The sequence below is a fragment of the Salvia hispanica genome, chromosome 3 (assembly GCF_029641045.1).
Source record: "Salvia hispanica isolate PSC_SH4W2 chromosome 3, Shi_PSC_v1, whole genome shotgun sequence".
Classification (NCBI taxonomy): Eukaryota; Viridiplantae; Streptophyta; class Magnoliopsida; order Lamiales; family Lamiaceae; genus Salvia; species Salvia hispanica.
Genome location: NC_142694.1, coordinates 48,405,168 through 48,412,709, shown reverse-complemented (window position 1 = coordinate 48,412,709; position 7,542 = coordinate 48,405,168).

Here is a 7,542-nt window from a genome sequence, read left to right as displayed (position 1 = left end):
TCTCTCTATCCCCCAGGTCATTCATCCCAGTTTTCCATTTTAGTCCGTCCCATATAATTTATCTCATTTCACTTTTATCATTTTTGGTAGTGGACCTCATATTCCACCAACTCATTCGTACTCACATTTTATTATAAAATTAATATATAAAAGTAGGACCCACATTCCACTAACTTTTTCAACACACTTTTCATTATAATTCTTAAAATCCGTGCTCGGTCAAAGTGACCCGAATTATCCAGAACGGAGGGAGTAATTATCACTTGATTTAATTATATATTTAATTAATTGTGTTGATATTGTGTTAGATATTATTTATCCTTATATTTTATTATCTATTAATACTTTATAACGATTTAAATCATTGTTTAAAGTTTGTAATTTTATATAAAGTTTGGATTTTATTACTAAGATTGAATAAGTCTTCATACGTCTCTTTCTATTAAATAAGACATGCATAGACTAAATTGCAACACTAACATTCATCTTTTAGAGTCGAAGGCTCGACCTTACTCTTTCTTTCCTAAGCTTTTTTAAACGAAGTTTATGCATTGTTCAAGACATCTTCAATGAGCTTTTCTTTATAAGCTTTAGTTTGAATTTATTAATTCATTAGGATTTATTAATTCTCGATTATATACTCCCTCCGTTCCACATTAATTGGTACCGGTTGACTTGACATAAATTTTAAAAAGTGTAGTAGAATGTGAGTCCTACTTTTATATATTAATTTTAAAATAAAATGTGAATGGGGTAAGTTAATGGAATATGAGGTTCATTAAAAAAAGGTAGTAAAAAGAAAATTAGTGTCAATTAATAGGGGATGGAGACAGTACTAATATTTATTTTATTAATATAATCGAAATATAAAAATCAAATGGAACACGTTATTCACTACTCTTCCTATTATGTTGTAGTACTGCTTTTTTTCACTTAGAGCTTACACAACAGTGCTCTCCGCGGAGTCATGGCTTGTAACACCCCGACTTTTTCTACCTTTTATTTGTTCTCGTAGTGACATCGTTTGTGCGCTTGAAAAAAATTTTGGACATATAACAATTATTCTTTTTCTATCCCATTTATTAATTTTTTCCAAGCCCAATTCTTTTTTTTTTTTTTTTAACTATTCTTTTTGAAGCCCAATTTTAGAGAGAAGACCAAGTCAGCTTTTTATTTCATCAATTTAGAGCACTTCACCACTTACTTTTCGGTTATCACATTTGAGAAGATGAAAATATATATATATATATATATATATATATATATATGTGTGTGTGTTTTATTTTTTGAGAAGATGAAAATCTATGGTGATAAAAAGCTGTATCCTATGCAATGGGACTTGACCTTTGTGAAAAGATTTGATCAATGGAAAATGTTGTGTTTATGAATTGTTCAAAAAATTTTGAGTTTTCAGAAAAATAGTTTTAACTCTTTCTTTTGAAAATTGAGCTATGGAAGTGTGATGATATTTATGTTATGAGATGCAAGGTATAATGTGTTTATGTTTGTTTAAATATGAAGTGGTTTGTGGAGGTTGAAGTATGAGGTATATGATGCTATACTATGGGATGTCAAGGGTATTTTGTGAATATGCATGCTTTAGTTACGTGATATATGAATGACGTTTTATGGTTTTTGGACGTTGAAATATGTGATATATTATGAAAGTGTTGATGAAAGTTGAGTTAAAGTACGTTTCGAGTTTTGAGTCAAATTTTTTAATTTAAATTTGGAAGTGAGATGTGAAAATTTTGAGGAAAGTGTGAGAGTTTGAAGAAATATTTTGTTCGAAAAGTTTTAAATGTAATTGTGAAATACAAAAGTGATATGCTTTGGGATGTGAAAATGTTGTGTGTTATACTCGTTTATCATGAGATATGAATGCCTCTAAATGTGATAGTTGTTGATCTATGGGATGATGAAGTATGTTGCGAACATAGGGTGCTTATACTGTAGGCTAGATTGAATACGCGTGAACCATAGTTTCAGATTGAGATAATCTATCACTTTTCCGAGTGACAAAAACGAACGAGAATCTGAAAGTTTGAGGCGAACCCCTAATTTGTTAAGGCACGAGGCAAGGAGATCGAGAGTGGGAATGTAGGCCGGCGATCATGAAACCTTTTCTATTCCTTTTGGAGCAAGCTATGTGAGAACCATTATATCTCTAGTTGAATAATTACTATTTCCTATAGTTTTCCTTAAACATAAGACAAAAAAAAATAAGAGGAAGATTTCAAGAAGAGGGGGATAGCGAAGACGAAATAAAGTTTCTAACGCGGAAGAGGATGCGACGCAAGAAGAGATGATGCTAAGTGAAGTATCCATACAACTACGAGAGATCGTACTCACAATTTAAATTAGTATAGTCGCATCTTGCATAAACTAGAAAGTGGCGACACGACGGAGAAGATCTTGATACCCTGCTGAGGAGCATGGGGATAATAACAACTTTCTACGAGAATGAGCATTATGACATGCAAGTAATATTATGACGATACAACTTTCAACTATAGTTATTAATTTTAACAATATGAGGAAGCTGCATGGAAATAGGAAGACAAGACGATGGAAGAATATTATATTTAAGGACGTAAGCAAATTTCGGGACGAAATTTTTGTTAAGATGGGTAGATTGTAACACCCCGACTTTTTCTACCTTTTATTTGTTCTCGTAGTGACATCGTTTGTGCGCTTGAAAAAAATTTCGGCTTTGTTTCAATTGTCAAGAGAAGAATATATCATTTTGGACATATAACAATTATTCTTTTTCTATCCCATTTATTAATTTTTTCCAAGCCCAATTCTTTTTTTTTTTTTTTTGAACTATTCTTTTTGAAGCACAATTTTTGGAGAAGACCAAGTCAGCTTTTTATTTCATCAATTTAGAGCACTTCACCACTTACTTTTCGGTTATCACATTTGAGAAGGAGAAAATAATCAGATTTTAATAAAGGAGCAAATCTCGGCCATATCTCCAACAAACATATCTATCAACTTCTTATATCTCTTTCAATGCCATCATTCTTCCAAAACCCTACCAAAGAAAACCGAGAGAGTTAGGAATGAGAGAAAGGGCGTGGCGGTGGGTGTTGAGCATAAAAATGAAGAAGATAACAAATAATGATTTCGAATATATTATTTCTTCATACATAGTATAATTCTTCTCTCGAATGCTTCCGCTAAATGTTGTTTCTTTTGAGTTCATTTATTGATGAGATGTTGTTTCTTTGGAGTTCATTTATTGATGAGATATTGTATTCCTTTGAGTTGTCAGTTGTTGAGATAATACTCTGATTTTATTCGAGATATTCCATTTATTTTGAGCTATGGTCGAGTTTTGTTGTTTTCCCCCTTTCTTTCCCGCTTCTTTAACCCTCCCCTAGTCGCGATTCAGCCGTGTTTTCTATCCTTAGAAAATGCGGGCGTGACATGGCTTGTCCCGCTGGGTCGAGACGCCGACATGACACCATTGTATGCATCTCCCCACTGAGGGCTGCCCGCCACGGAGATCTCATCCCTTGCTAGCGAGCCACACGTCCCCTCACATAGAGTAGGAATAGTATAGCTAAAGGTCAGTACCGAATATCGATCACGGGAAAAACAATCACAGACTGGCTACCCTCTACTAAAACTCAATTACTATTTGGAAAACCGAAAGATTTGAGAATTTTAAAAACTGAAAACAATTGAAGCAATTAAAACAACTGATTGCAAATAAATCACATAGATAAAAGTATAGAAATAAGGGAATTCCAGGATGTGCGTTCACAATTATGGTTATTCAAGTTCCAACTATAATACCCTAGCACAGTTAATACTTTGATAGAACGAGTCACCTAGCCTATGCTCATGCGATGCAAATGTAGATCACTAACATTAGGGTTGCAATCCTAAATATGTAGCTCCTAAAAGCTCCTAAGGCCCTTGAAAAGTCCTCACTCTCAATTAACAGTGCCGTTTTAAGGGAAGCTAACTGTAGTGTCTACTAAGTGTGTAACACTCAAACCCTTATGACGTATACATTTATAATCAACAAATACAAATTAAAATAAAGAAATCGCATAGTATTAATTACATCACCATCCAAATACTAATTACAAAATCCATCATTTATTAGGCTTATATACAAATGTTCTAAATCCGCACATATAAATAAACATCAAATATCATAAACAATTTCATATTCATATGCAGGATTGTGATCAATTGAGATTTTTTAGGGTAATTGAGAAATGAGATGCAATATCAGCCACTCATTTTTATTAAATGAGTGGTCCAGATTTTCCCACACAAAAAATATTTTTAGATTAATTTATTATGAAAGGGCAGAATGGTAATTACAGGGGCTTATTTATGATCCTTCCGTAGAAACTCTCACTCTAAACAACATGAATCGTCTTCCACCGCCGATGACTTCAGATCCTGTGCGCGAGCTCTTGTCGTCTTCCACGGCGGACGTGTCGGATCGCATCGCCGGCATCGGTGTGAAGGAGCATGTATCCAGAATTTGATGCTATTTGATGTTATTCGACAAAGAGAGCTATTTGATGCTTTGCGAGAGACGTGATTCGATTGTTGGTCCAGAATTTGCTAGAAGCCTCGATTACTAGGTATAATTACCTCCTACTCTAATTCGCTTCTTATTCTTGCTCTGTAAAACTTGTTGTTGCTGATTTTATGAATTTTAATTAAGGTGAAATTTTACTGATTTCTACAAAATAGAGGCATTTTGATACGTCTCTGTTTTTTTTTTTTTTTTTGCCTTGTAGTGCTTGCTGTGATGACTGTAGACTAAGTAGTTGTTTTTCCTTGATCATGATTTGATGAGTTGCTATTAACTTGTGTTTTTGCTATCAACATTTTTATGAGATTTTTGCTTCTGTTGCAACCATATTACCATATTTTTTCAGTAGATGATTCAACTGTTATAGGATTTGAACTTTTTGCAAGCTTAATTATTGATTTGTTTATGGAATTGGAAGTTTTAGGGTTTGGATTATCAATTGTGTTGGATGTAAGCAGGATTGGGGAATCAAGCTTAATCGTAATGCACTCTAGGTGTTTGGTGATATTCCCCAGTTGAGAATTAGTTGCTAAGAGTTAGATTCAAGATTTAGCTATCTCCCTTTTTTAATGTCAACTACACACATAGACTATCAACTACATATATAATCTATGTCAACTACATATACAATCCATGTCAATTACATATATAGTCCATGTTAACTACATATATACAATGTCAATTATATGTAAAATGTTTTTATTGACATTATTTATACGTAAAATGTTGTTGTTGACATTAATTATATGTAAAACATTGTTGTTGACATTAATTATATAGGTCGTTGACATGAATTATATAACTCGTTGACATTTGATATTCTCGGTATTGATATGTGAGTTATAAGTGTTATTTTGTAGTTGTTGACATTCGATATTCTCGGTATTGATATGTAAATTATAAGTGTTATTTTTTAGTTGTTGACATTTAATACGAGTTGTTGACATTCGATATTCTCGGCATTGATATGTGAATTATAAGTGTTATTTGTTAGTTGTTGACATTTTAATACGAGTTGTTGACATTCGATATTCTCGATATTGATATGTGAATTATAAGTGTTATTTATTAGTTGTTGACATTTTAATACGAGTTGTTAACATTCGATTTTCTCGGTATTGATATGTGAATTGTAAATGTTATTTGTTAGTTGTTGACATTTTAATACGAGTTGTTGGCATTCGATATTCTCGGTATTGATATGTGAATTGTAAGTGTTATTTTTTAGTTGTTGACATTTTAATACTAGCTATTGACATTCGATATTCTCGGTATTGATATGTGTATTGTAAGTGCTATTTGTTAGTTGTTGACATTTTAATACGAGTTGTTGACATTCGATATTCTCGGTATTGATATATGAATTATAAGTGTTATTTTTTAGTCGTTGACATTTTAATAAGTGTTATTTTATTGAATGTTGAAGATTTGAAGATTTGAAGATTTGAAGATTTGAATGTTGAAGATTTGAAGATTTGAATGTTGAAGATTTCAAGATTTGAATGTTGAAGATTTGAAGACTTTGCAGCTAGAGTTTTAGAGAGGGTTTTAGAAAATGATTTCAAATACAATTTAATGAAACGATAATTATACCTCCGGGTTGACATAATGTGATAGATGTTGACATTAAGTTAATCTTGTGAATTAGTGGCTGAGATTGCATCTCATTTCTCAATTATGCCCAAAAATCTCATCCTAACAAGACCCTTCATATGCATATGCCTCTCTATTCTATTTATTATTCTCTGACAAATCAAGTCTGGTATCTATCTGGGATTCCATTGTATATGATCTGAAGGTCCCATTGCCTTTGTACATATATATATGACCCGAAGGTCCATTGCCATTGTAATATGACCCGTACGTTCCATTGTCATTGTATACATATATATGACCTGAAGGTCCATTGTCATTGTATATATGACCCGTAGGTCCCATTGCCATTGTATACATATATATGACCCGAAGGTCCATTGCCATTGTATATATGACCCATAGGTCTCATTGTCATTGTGTACATACATATAATCTGAAGGTCCATTGTCATTGTATATATGACCCATAGGTCCCATTGTCATTGCATATATATTACCCGAAAGTCTATTGTCATTGTATATATGACCCGTAGGTCTCATTGCCATTGATATCAGACTCAGGGCAAGACAGTCACATATCCTCTTTAATCCAATGATTCAAATAATTCCAAAACCATGTGCAAACATGTCAATTGCATCAATTACATATTTCTATCATATTTCACCATTGATATCAAATAACACATGATCATATCAGAGTTACATTGTATAGTCCAATTATTCACTTTATATAAACACCTAGGAAAAAAATATATAAAACATGTAATATTAAAAGTATGATTTATACACAAATAATAGAAAATTAATTTAATCATATTCCTGAGAAAATTAATTTAATCATATTCCTGAGATCGTCTGAAAATTAATTTAATCATATTCCTGAGAAAATTAATTTAATCATATTCCTGAGATCGTCTCTGACCAACTAACGTTCATTTCAATCGCTCAATTGCTTTCCTTTCCCTTTTGTTTTTACGAAGAAGTATATATGTGTCTCTCCTTTTTCTTTTATTTTCCACTGTTCCTCCTATATTCTTCTCAGTCAAAAATGAATAGCAGAATACATAAGTGACGAGATGTTATTAAAACAATAAACGTGTAATACCAACCAAATATATGCATCGAGCTAAACATTAGTTGTACATAGGAATGGTGTACACATGTAGATATATGCATACCACACATATATATAAAATCATATCATATTTCTAAAGCCTATATATATAAATATACATAGCTACTTTGCCCATAATAATTGCATTACTCGTAATACACATATATTTATAAGGCGTGTATGTCTATAGAAATGACACAATTTTAAACTAACTGGAGTAGTATTGATACAACCATTAAAGCTGTGCACCCAAGCTTGTACCTGCA